The following is a 12,489-nucleotide window of genomic DNA, read 5'->3' as shown; positions in this document are numbered from 1 at the left end:
CATGCGCCCACATTAGAACATGTAACATATTCACAAAATTAACCCAAACCCGACTTTGAGTCCCGCAATTGTGACTGAGGGGGGATTTTGTAGAGGTTTATCGTTCTATATACTTTATCAATTATCCATTATCGATCAAATCATAATGCACTACAAAGCCAAGAGGCCGAGACACTTGCTCCCAGCCAAGAGGCTGAGTCAAGGTCCTAGCCACAGGGCCAAGCAGCAATCTGTGCGAAACAACATAAAGTACACAGTTCAAAAACCACAGCCGAATATGAAGTATACAGTCCAATAGTCTAGTCCCCCTGGCCATTAGACTGTTAAATGGTCAATCTAACATATAGTTAACTTAAATCTAAACGGCTGCTAATTTGACTTTTGCACTAGTGGCAGTTTTTTTTATAGCTTGCCACTCCTTGCACATTTGCTCTCTGCACTATTGTACTTACAGTGTTATTGTTACAGTATTAATGTTACTGTGTACCTGACTTGTTAACCTGACTGCCCATCTTGCACATCTGGTTAGCGACTCTTCTTGCAGTATCGGCACTATGGTAAAATACTATACGAAGCCATAACACAATACAGTATCTGTACACTGAAGGACACTGAAGGAAACTGTGGGAGTCAGATCCATCGACATTTCGTTCTGTATACACGTGTACTAGAATGACAATAAAGTAGATCTGAATCTGAATCTGAATCTGAATCTGAATAACAACAGCCGGCGAATTAATTGTAAAATGATACCGGTGCTTAAGATATGACGGATATTTTATCATGCAATTTGTCATGTATGTTGTTGTTTATTTTATTGTGTATTTTTTCATGTATTTTTTAGTCAATTTTATTGTGTATTTTGTCATGTATTTTGACGTGTATTTAGTCTTTTTTGATTGTGCACCACGAAAGCTAATGTTTCTAGCTAGTAGTATTACTGCCTAGTGAACCCACTGAGTAATGATGCTGGTCTCTAATGCGTGAGCTAGCATTAGATATCAGGGATTTAATAATTAGTGAATGTATTAACTACCAGTATCCTTGTCTTTTTAAGACTTTTTAATGCAGCGCAACAAAAGATGAGGAAGCGCAAGGTGCTAATACAGCTAGCATTAGCGACAATCAGCTCTCAATAGCTTCGAGGGCCTGAATCGGCTTATGTCAGTGATGCAAAAACTCATTAGCAGCACAACCATTCGAGACTTGGGTTGTAAATATTAGGCACTAGCTTAATTATATAAAGTTGAGGATTTTCTGTTGCTGACGTGCCTAGTTTTGCTGTGGGAGTTTCTAGCATTCGTGAGTAGCATACCCTACTAGATGTGAAGGCTTTAAACTGTTTAGCTCAAGCACCGCTACTGCTAAAGTTGCTAGCCAAACAATTCAATTCAATAGCAGTAATGCCTAGCAAAGTCACTGACTTTCGAAGTTGGTCGCTAATGCTAACGGCTGGCAGTATTGTGCTTATTTGTCGCCACTATTGTTACAGAATTTCATTTAAGCTAGCACTAGAAGCTGTATATTTAACAAGCTGAGGACGTAGGTGTACACATGTGTGAGTTTTAATTTATTTATTTATTTTAACCGCAGCTGCACAAGCGTCGCCCCAGATGCTTACGCTTCGGAGCCGCCACGCTCTTTCATGTGCCGATCCTGTGATGTTTTTACGCGCTGAAAGGTGACAGAGGTGGTAGCTAGCTAACGGGGAAAGCCCCTCGGGACGCCATTCACAAGGATTGTTACTTTGCCTGCAAGCCGAAAAGGGCGGATAGATCCAAATATCGGTATTATCAATATTCAACAAGAACTCGGATTAGATTGATACTTTGTCCTTGGATCGATACTTCACTCCTCCACTAATTTCCTTAAAGCTACCAGGCAGAAGGGCTAAAATTGTTGACCTTTGTTCCTCCCCTACCAGAAGCTAATAATGACAAACAGGAAGCGTAGCAAAATGTGGCAATGGCAGGTGTAATTTGTGTGGTAAAGTGGTCTATTACTGTAGCGATGCCTCACATTTACATCAACGTGTGAAAAGAGCTCACCCTACAGAGAGCAACTGCCACCAAAACTGTAAACATGTTACTGTTCCTGAATAAAAACCTGTAAATGCGGTGTCACACTGGCAACAGGTGTTTTGTTGACATTGTAAAACAGCATTTGTATTTTATGGTTTTGAATTTTTAGGTGAAATAGTATAATAGTATAGTAATATATATATTTGACCCTGACTCATTCCTGTTTAGGCTCCCGTCGGTTTCCCTGCTTCAAACCCTTTTTGGGTTGGCGGTGGCTCAGGAGGTAGAGCGCTCGTCTTGGGATCAAGAAATCGCAGTTCGAATCCCGGCTCCTCCGTGTCACATGTCGAAGTGTCCTTGGGTAAGACACTGAACCCCTAATATCCCCATATATATATATATATATATATATATATATATATATATATATATATATATATATATATATATATATATATATATATATATATATATATATATATATATATATCCACTTAAGGACGGAAGGTATTATCATTCAATTGTCAAGAACAGAACGGAGACAGGACCCACCTGCGTACGTTTTTCTCAGTTTTGTTGGGAAGAAGGGAAAAGATTGCACACACGATCCGGTGATCGCTGGTTCGCGGGGAGCAGGTTGCTCTGAACGCGGAAGTGGTATTTCCGTGGCGAGCGATGGCGGTGTCGGGAGTGAAAAAAACAGGTCAGTAGCCAGGACAGGAGAGTAAAAAAACATGGTCGGGATCAGAAACGAGCCGAAAGCCAGGAGAGGAGAGTAGACGAGGTCAGGATCAAAAAACGGGTCGAAGCCGGGAAACACACGTGAGCAAAAACAGGTGTGAGTCAGGGTCGAAAAAAAGCTTGCCTAGAGTAAACTGAGGTTCGCAGACGGACTGACAACAAGTGACAGAAAGGAGTGGGTTTAAATAAGAACAAGGAGCCAATCAGAGTCCAAGGCAGTTGCCGCCAAAGGAGTTGGCACAGGTCACTCACATCAGTAATCATGACAGGAAAAAACAGGTCAGCAGTCGGGACAGGGGAGCAACAAGCGTGGTCGAGATAAGAAAATGGGTTAAAGCAGGGAAACAGACGTGAGCCTAAACAGGAGTGAGTCAGGGTCAAAAGGCTTGCCTAGTGTGAACTGAGGTTCACAGACGGACTGACAACAGGTGACAGAATGACGTGGGTTTACATAGTGACAGGGAGCCAATCAGAGTCCAAGGCAGTTGGCGCCAATGGAGCAATACCACCATGCATTTACTTGGATCGGGTCAATACCAAAATTCCCAGTATCGCTCACATCTTTGGCTCCTCCCACACGAAACAAAGGACAGCTAGCCTCCCTAGCCGCTACCTTCCCGCTTTCATCAAAGCGTTTTGGGGCTATTTCGTTTCCCGAACTCCTCGGAGAGTTATTGCCCGTGACAACGATCACGGTCGTTTATTTTCTAGCGGCGCCGTGGCCTCTGTATGCATGCCGGGGCTAGTATTACCCTATGATATTCAAGCGCTCGCTATTAAATATGCATGAACCCTGGAGATGAAAATTAATTTTGGGAATGTTTTATCCTCCCTCTTCTCCCTACCTTTTTTTTCATTCCCTTACCGCGCTTGCTCTCTGAATGTTCAAATATGCCTTCATCCAGCTTTGCGTCTGAGAATTCTGTATGGTTATAAATGATTAGTTAATTCTAACCCCTAACCATTGAGTTGGTCTGAAAAACTTTAAAGTTAGTCTACTTAAATCGGTGTGAATCAAAAACCCTAAGTTTAGGGGTGGTCAACCTGAACTAAGGATAGTCTCTGCTCACACTATATCTAGTGTTTTATACCTAAGCTTGGTGTTAGGCAATTTAAAATAGGGTTGGTCAGTTAGCCTGACCCTAAGCTCGAAGTTAGTCAACCTAACCCAAAAGATGGTCAACCTGAACTGGGTTTAGTCAATTTGTCTAACCCCTAACCATTGGGTTAGTCAATATAACCTTGTAGTTAGTTGACCTAAACTGATGTGAGTCAAAAACCCTAATCTTAAGGGTAGTCAACCTGAACTAAGGATAGTCTATGCTAACACTAAATCTGGTGGGTTAGGGTTAGGGTTAGGGTTATTGTGCTATATTCTTTATCAATTATCCATTATCCATTATTCGTTATCGGTCAAATCATAACACACTGCAAAGCCAAGAGGCCGAGACACTTGTTACCAACCAAGAGGCTGAGTCAAGGTCCTAGCCACAGGGCCAAGCAGCAGTCAATGCGAATGCACCGATCCCGGAGGTACTGCAATACCGGGCCGATGGGTGGAGTGGACAGAGCAAACTCTTATTCCATCTCCCAATTGCAAAAATCAGCTGAGCAGTGATCAGTGTTAGTCCACAACCTCAGAACCATGTCCTCCATTGAAGCACACCGACACAGTCCTTCATTGGTGTGCTTGGTATCATACATTAGCCTAGTGTTAGGCAATTTAAAATAGGGTTGGTCAGTGAGCCGGACCCTAAGCTGAAAGTTGGTCAACCTAACCGAAAAGATCGTCAACCTAAAATTATTTTAGTCAATTTGGCGGAGAGGCCCGTGATCAAGAGTGAGTTCTTGTTTTCCATCATGTAGGGTGTACTGGGCAAGTGCAGCCTGGCGGCGCCCAGCCCCCACACAAAATAAATAGCACTGGTTTCCATGGTTACCAGTAGCAGGAGAAGCCTCCTGATGCGACTATGCGTGCATCAGACACACACAAAACACAAACCAACACCACACAAACTTCCTCCATATTTTCAGAACAATTGAGTGAATTGAAAATGCAATCAACATAAACATTTTCTTTAGTTAACAGAGTGATTTACTCCTCAGAATACCTCGGCAGTCACTTAATATTAGCTTAGCGTTAACATTAGTTCATTGTTAGCTTAGCGACCATGCACCCTTGCAAGTCAAGTCATGTTTATTTGTATACCCCTTAATCACATCTTAAGTTAACAGGGAGCCAATGCAGGTTAGCTAAAATCGGGGTAATGTGATCAAACTTTCTTGTCTTAGTTAAAAGCCTCGCTGCAGCTGAAGGCTCTTGATTTTGGACTTCGGGAGACCGGAGAGTAGTGCTTTACAGTAATCGAGACGGGTGGTAACAAACGCATGAATTCTACTCTCTGCATCCGACTGTGACAGCATAGGGTGAATTTTAGCAATGTTGCGAAGATGGAAGAAAGCTGTTCTATTAATATTCTAAATGTGTGTTTGAAAGGACAGATCGGGGTCAAATATGACACCTACATTTTTGACTGAGTCACTCTGGGTGATATTACATTTGTCAATGTTCAGAGACTTTTTTGAGAACAAGTCACTGCATTGAGATGGACCAATAACTAGCATTTCGGTCTTTTCAGAGTTAAGGCGCAAGAAGTTGAGTGACTTCCATTCTTTTAACTCAGTGAGGCAGGCCTCCAAATTTCCACAGTTTAGTGTGGCAGATTTCTCCATCATAAGATATAGTTGAGTGTTATCTGAGTGTTAATATTATACTTGCGAATAATATCACCTAATGGAAACATGTAAATGCTGAAAAGAAGGGGGCCAAGTACAGAACCCTGCGGAACACCACAGGTAACGGGAAAGGAGTAAACATAGTGAATTAATGATAGTTTGGTCGTTTTGGTTGTAACATTTCTCAGAATTCACTGTGTGAATATAACTTGTTTTCATATTCCTAAATATAAAAACAATCTTTCACACACACACACACATGAATTAACGTTTCAATAATCAGTCTAATTGCATCTCTTTTATTTTGAAGTCGCATTTCCGGTGTATTTTTCTGTTTCCTGTGTGAATAAAGTTAACTACACACACGGGAGCGGGCAGTGCTGCCGAGGTCGTGGCCCGGACGGGCCACCGGACAGTGCTCTTCCGCTTGGGAAATTTATTTACCTTAATGCTTGTTTTTATTTGAGTTATTCTGCCAACATAGAGTTTATATAAGTTTTAACTTTAACAATTAACACAAAGTAGCCCCAGTCAAAAGTTTTCCAACCTCACAAAGATGATGGTCTACACACAATATACGTGATAAAATAAATACCAAGATTAATTAATTATCCATCCATTACCTGCACCGCGTATCCTCAGTAGGGTCGCGGGGGTGCTGGAGCCCATCCCTTCGGGCAGTGGGCAGGGGACACCCTGAACAGGTTAATTAATAAATCATAAAACACATAAAAAATAGAATACAATGGAACCTCGGTTTTCGAACGCCTCTCAGTTCGAACAAAAATTTCGAGAAATTCTTGCTTTGCTGTTCGGTCAAAAAAATCGGAGTTCGAACGCCGGTAATGCGTGTGTGCGTACCCTAGTGTGCGATGCTGAGCGGCGTACGGGTGTAGATCGCTCTTTTCGTGACCAACTGTTATCGCGTGCGGACGTGCTTCGTTTTGCTTTCGCTTTTAATATAGGTGTACGAAGTGTTTTAGCCTCTAATTATGCATCCGAAGAAAGTCAGTGCAAGCAGCAAAGTTGCTACAGGTGAAAAAAAGAAAAGTAGTGCGTACAACTATTGCATTTAAGAAAGAAATAATAGCAAAATATGAGGGAGGTGTGCGAGTGTCTGAACCTGCTAGGGAATACCCCACCGTCCACCTGCGCCTTCTGCTGACCACCACAAAGGTAAGAAATCCTATGCATAATTATTTTCTTTATCCTTTTTTTTTATTTTTACACGTTCATGTTAGCGTAATCTTTCATACAGAAGATTACGATAACGCGAACGTACGATTAGCCTGGGTTAGCTTTACGTTAAACATTCAAGGTAAACAAGGCAGCACGGCAGCGCAGTGGTTAGCGCATATGCGGCACAGTTGAAGTCATGGGAACCTCCTGCGTGGGTTCAAATCCAGCTCCGGACTTCCTGTGCGGAGTCTGTATGTTCTCCCCGTGCTTGCGTGGGTTTCCTCCGTGCACTCCGGTTTCCTCCCACATTCCAAAAACATGCATTTCAGGTGAATTGGCCGGTCCAAATTGTCCCTAGGTGTGAATGAGCGAGTGAGTTGTCTGTCCCTGTGTGCCCTGCGATTGGCTGGCAACTAGTTCAGGGTGTTCCCTGCCCACTGCCTGATGATTGCTGGGATGGGCTCCAGCACCCCCGTGACCCTACTGAGGATAAGCGGTGCAGCTAATGAGATAAGATTCAAGGTAAACATTCAGTGTGTTGGAACGGAGCCCAACATTCAGGGTGTTGGAATGCATCCCCCTTTCCAACGAACCGCTCACCACTTGTTGTGGAGACCCGGGTGCTAAATGACTTGTAAACGACCTGATTTTTTTTATTTTTACACGTTCATATTAGCGTAATCTTTCGTACTGAAGATTACGATAACGCGAACGTACGATTAGCCTGGGTTAGCTTTATGTTTACGTTAAACATTCAAGGTAAACATTCAGGGTGTTGGAACGGATTAAAACGATTTACATTATTTTTAATGGGAAAAATGATTTCAGCGATCGAACAAATCGGTTTTCGAACAGGGTTCTGGAACGGATCATGGTCGAGAACCGAGGTTCCACTGTATATGATATATATGTCATATATTTAGGTACTATGTGATTTCTTCGTAGGTATTTATTTATGCATTCATTTATACATATATCAGGATCGGTACTCCAAAATCTCCAGGCGTACATTGAACGCACTCAGAACTCATCCCCTTACCGTCTGTTCACCGTTCCTTTATTCTGTATTCATTCCATGTGTGGCAGAAGGGGGTGAAAAAAAAATGAGGCATGAAACAGCGTTGTCATGCTGAACAGAATTTTAATTACCGGGCCTTCTCTTCCCTCCCCCCCGTTGCAAGGTTTTTCCCAATTGGAGCGAAAATGAAAGCGGGGGAAAAAAAAAGGAGATAGCGCCAGAGAGGAAAATGAATGGAAGGGAATGCGTTCCTTTTCCGAGGCGGAGACAGAAGAATTAACATACGGCGCTATCACAGTGTGATGCGAGGGGAAATATCACAGACGGTATTCACAGAACACGGAGAGGATCACTTCAACCACCTGAACGTGAAGAAAAAGAGAAAAGCAGATTTTTTTCTTATCACGCAGTAGCGACGCAACATCGCCGAGGAAAAAGCTTGATGACAGCGCCGGAGGCAGTTCATCAAGTTGGGGTTATGACCCTTACACACATCAAAGTGTGCGTTTTTAGTTTTTATTTGAAGCTCTTCTGGTTCAGTTTTTAGAATGGCCACGGAATATTCGTTTTTTGCTATTGGAATAGTGAAAGGTGTCTTTCTGGGCGATATCAGATGGATAGATAGATAGATTCACACTTCCAGCAGTCTCCTTTTGTTGTTTATTAACAGATTAACAGGATGGCCTCGGGGTGCTGTGTTGTAGTTTAGCAACAGCGGAGTGGATGACGTCACCCGCTAGTCCAAAAGTTCGACGTCCCTGCAACAGATGGAAATCTTTGTGCCCAGGGTTACACCACCTCGTGTTCACGTAGATAGCGAGTCCTCCTCCTCTCCGCTTCCCGCAGGCTTTTGTGTCTCTGTCCCTAACAGCGCTGTAGCTCCAGGTTTGCGTCCGGGATGCTAGACGTGAGCCACGTTTCCATAAAACCCAGCAAACTGCACTCCCTGTACGCTTTGATGTTTTTCACCAGCACAGCCAGTTTGGTAGAGAGTTCACATTTACCATGATTACGGACGGTACCGAAGACTTATAACGCCGCTAGCCAATTAGCCTTAGCTCCGGCTCTGCATCCACGATAGGGCCCCCTCATTACGCCGGAATGAGAACTCTTCAGGGCAAGGAGTTGATTCCTCGAATAAACGCATTTTTGTGCGTTAAAACCCAATAGGATAGAAAGTAATCCAAAGTGTAGTTGTCAAACTGGACGAAAAACACCGAAGATAGAAGCAGACACTTAAAACAATAAATCACAAAAAGAGCAAAATAACACAGAGCTGCTGGAAAGGCTGCCGCTCGCGGCGGCGCCTATGATGTATATAATCATGTCTATATATACAGGGTTAGGTAGGGTTACTTTAACTTGATTACTTTCAATTACTTTTTGATTACTCCAATATTATTTTAGAATCAATCCGAAACAAATAAATACGTGGTTGTATCGATCAATACGGATTTTGCTTGAGAATACCATGATCATTGAATAATGGAACCCTTCCCCCCTGAAAGTTAGTTTAAAATTTTGATAAAGACAGTACAAACACTTGAGCAGTGTCTGAAATAACGTCTGTCCGGATGCCCGGGGGGGGCGTGCATCTTTTACGTCGGGAGTCTCATCTCATCTCATCTCATTAGCTGCACCGCTTATCCTCAGTAGGGTCGCGGGCGTGCTGGAGCCCATTCCAGCTGTCTTCGGGCAGTGGGCAGGGGACACCCTGAACTGGTTGCCAGCCAATCGCAGGGCACACAGGGACAGACAAATCGCTCGCTGATTCACACCTAGGGACAATTTGGACCGGCCAATCCACCTGAAATGCATGTCTTTGGAATGTGGGAGGAAACCCACGCGAGCACGGGGAGAACATACAAACTCCGCACAGTAAGTCTGGTAGCCGGATTTGAACTCACACAGGAGGTTCCCAAGACCTTAGAACTGTGCCGCACACGCGCTAACCACTGCGCCGCCGTGCTGCCCTCCTACGTCGGGAGTATAACTTCGTGCTTCCGGACTCTCCTGAGCCTTATAAGGTCAAGTATTTTCATATCATTTTCCAAAGAAGATGCACAGAGAACACAAGAACAATTGAGAAGTGGTTAGGAATAAAGCCCCAGAAGAAAGATTCAAAAGAAGCTAACACAATTTATGACGCTACAAAACGTAAACATACATTTAAAGTATCGTAGAAAGAGGAGTTCACGTGGCTTGTAGCAGAGTAGGCAACGCAAACATTGCATGAATGAAAATGAATAAATACAGGTACATACTGATGGCAGATGGAAAACAGCGGTGTCATATACATGTTTTATAAGTAGATTTATAATAAACTTAATTTTAAATTGCTGTTCTGTTATACACTCTGATTATCAATCCTTAATACTTTGCAACAATGCTTTTTTTTTTGCGATGAGTTGTCTTATTGTGTTTCAAGTTGTGAAAAATGGGGCAGGCAACTTGATGGCTGGGCAGGCAACTTTTCAGATCTGTCTGTCCTGGTGTCCGCTAACTTTTTGTCATGTGTTCCTGACACTGACTTTAGGCATTAAAATGTTTCATTACTGATTAAATAACTACACTGCAAAGACACATAGAACAAAAGACTTACTTTCAATTACTTTTGGATTACTCCAATACCAAATATGCTAATAAAAGACAAAATAAACTAAATATGAATAAAATGATGACTCACAACACGTGGTAAGCTTTCTCTCCTGGCTTTGATCTCTTTGATCTCCGGCAAAACGAACATAAAATGCGACAGAAACAAAATGAAAATAAATCCAAACAGCTTGCCAACATCATTTTTGCCGTTCCATGTATTCCGTTACTCCCCAAGCCTGCACAAAATTGAGTAATTTTATTCATATTTAGTTTCTTTTGTCTTTTATTAGCATATTTGGCATTGGAGTAATCTAAAAGTAATTGAAAGTAATCAAGTTAAAGTAACCCTACCCAACCCTGGTTGTCAATCAATAAACCTCTGCTTTTGTGGGTACTGCAGCTCTCGACCACCCACCACTCCGAGCAGCCGAATCCAAACACCAGGCCATTTTGCTTGTCCTATTAATTTCACTGAGCAGCACGGCGGCGCAGTGGTTAGCGCATGTGCGGCACAGTTCATGTCTTGGGAACCTCCTGCGTGGGTTCAAATCCAGCTCCAGACTTCCTGTGCGGAGTTTGTATGTTCTCCCCGTGCTTGCGTGGGTTTCCTCCGGGCACTCCGGTTTCCTCCCACATTCCAAAAACATGCATTTCAGGTGAATTGGCCGGTCCAAATTGTCCCTAAGTGTGAATCAGCGAGTGAGTTGTCTGTCCCCGTGTGCCCTGCAATTGGCCGGCAACCGGTTCAGGGTGTCCCCTGCCCACTGCCCGATGATTGCTGGGATGGGCTCCAGCACCCCCGCGACCCTACTGAGGATAAGCGGTGTAGCTAATGAGATGAGATGAGATGAGATTCATTTCACTTACTCTGTTCTCAACAGATGATAACTGCAGTGACAAACTGCTGATGGAAGTGAGGTATATACAAAAAGACAAACTGACAATTAAAGTTGCATGCGGTGTCAATCCGGCTCCGGTGGGCCTCAGTTTGATTTGTACCGGTAATAGTTTGACGCGTCACTCAATTATCCAGATGTGTCAAACTCCATCAAGGTTAACCCTCCAAAACCCAAACACAGCAAATCCTACCTAAGTGTTGATTTTGATGAAAACCCGATGATCCCTTCAGTCCTTCCCCCTTCACCTTTTTATATTCCCTCGTTCCGCACCATTCAGCCCCCACGCCGAGTTTTCTGACAGCTCGGGGAGTCCCAGTAACTCATCTTAGCCTTTAGAGCCGCGACATCCTGCTTGTTTTATTTCCCACACGCTAAATTGAGTCGTAAAGACTTGTAAAAATAACGACGGGCCACGTTTTGGCTTTTTTTATCCTTTATTCCCTCAACCCGATCCCAGGTGGGCTGTTTTGTCAGGCCGTTTAAAAGGTATGACATGTTAACAAGACTGCGGATATTTACGCAATGCTGACCGCGGGCAGGGTCCGGATTTGACGCTTTTCTTTCAAAACTTTTCGCCAATCGGTATCGGGAGGATGATCTAAAATTATTTTTGAGATCTGCTACCAAAGAGAAACTGATGGAAGGGCCAGAAGTGGGTAGAGTAGCTGAAAAATTTACTCAAGTAAAAGTCAAGAGTAATCATCCAGATAATGATTTGAGTAAAAACATATAAGTAAAGACGCTGTCCTACTCACGAATGTAATAGGTTCCTGATAATCGTTCATATGTTGAATTTGTTTTTACTTATATACAGGTGCGGCTTGTGTATTGTGAATTGGTTTTCCTCTTAAAATGTGGGGGGTGCGGCTTATAATCAGGTGCGCTCTATAGTCCGGAATTTACGGTATATAAACCTTGAACATACAAAATATAGCACTGAATCAACTTACGAACAAATTCAACTTACGAATGCTTGTCGGGAACCTATTACGTTCGTTATTTGCTTCTACTCAAGTCATTATCTTGATGACTACTCTTTACTTTTTCTTAAACTCGGCACCCCGCGTTAGTTCCGCCCCTCATTTTTCGTTCACCCGTGCAAAACATATCAGAATAAGTGTCTAAAATAAATACATTACAAAAATATACAGTTGCAAATACATATTATACATGGGTTACACATATTTACAAAGAAAGACGGTACACCGAGAGAGTTTTCAAAGCTTTAATAATAATACTATAGCTTTGACAGGACAGTTAATGGTAGCAACACTCGAGCGCCGCTGGTGGCCGTTAG

At 42.9% G+C, this 12,489-nt stretch overlaps 1 pseudogene; it reads right to left on the bottom strand.

Annotated features, from left to right (window-relative positions):
- Positions 1 to 4,273: 4,273 nt before the first annotated feature.
- LOC148348807 (U2 spliceosomal RNA) lies at positions 4,274 to 4,388 on the bottom strand (annotated as a pseudogene).
- Between the last annotated feature and the right edge of the window lie 8,101 nt (positions 4,389 to 12,489).

This window comes from Urocampus carinirostris, chromosome 18, assembly GCF_059441175.1.
Source record: "Urocampus carinirostris isolate Australia breed hairy pipefish chromosome 18, RoL_Ucar_1.0, whole genome shotgun sequence".
Taxonomy (NCBI): Eukaryota; Metazoa; Chordata; class Actinopteri; order Syngnathiformes; family Syngnathidae; genus Urocampus; species Urocampus carinirostris.
Note: the sequence above shows the minus strand (reverse complement) of the source record. Positions and strands in the feature narration are given on the sequence as shown.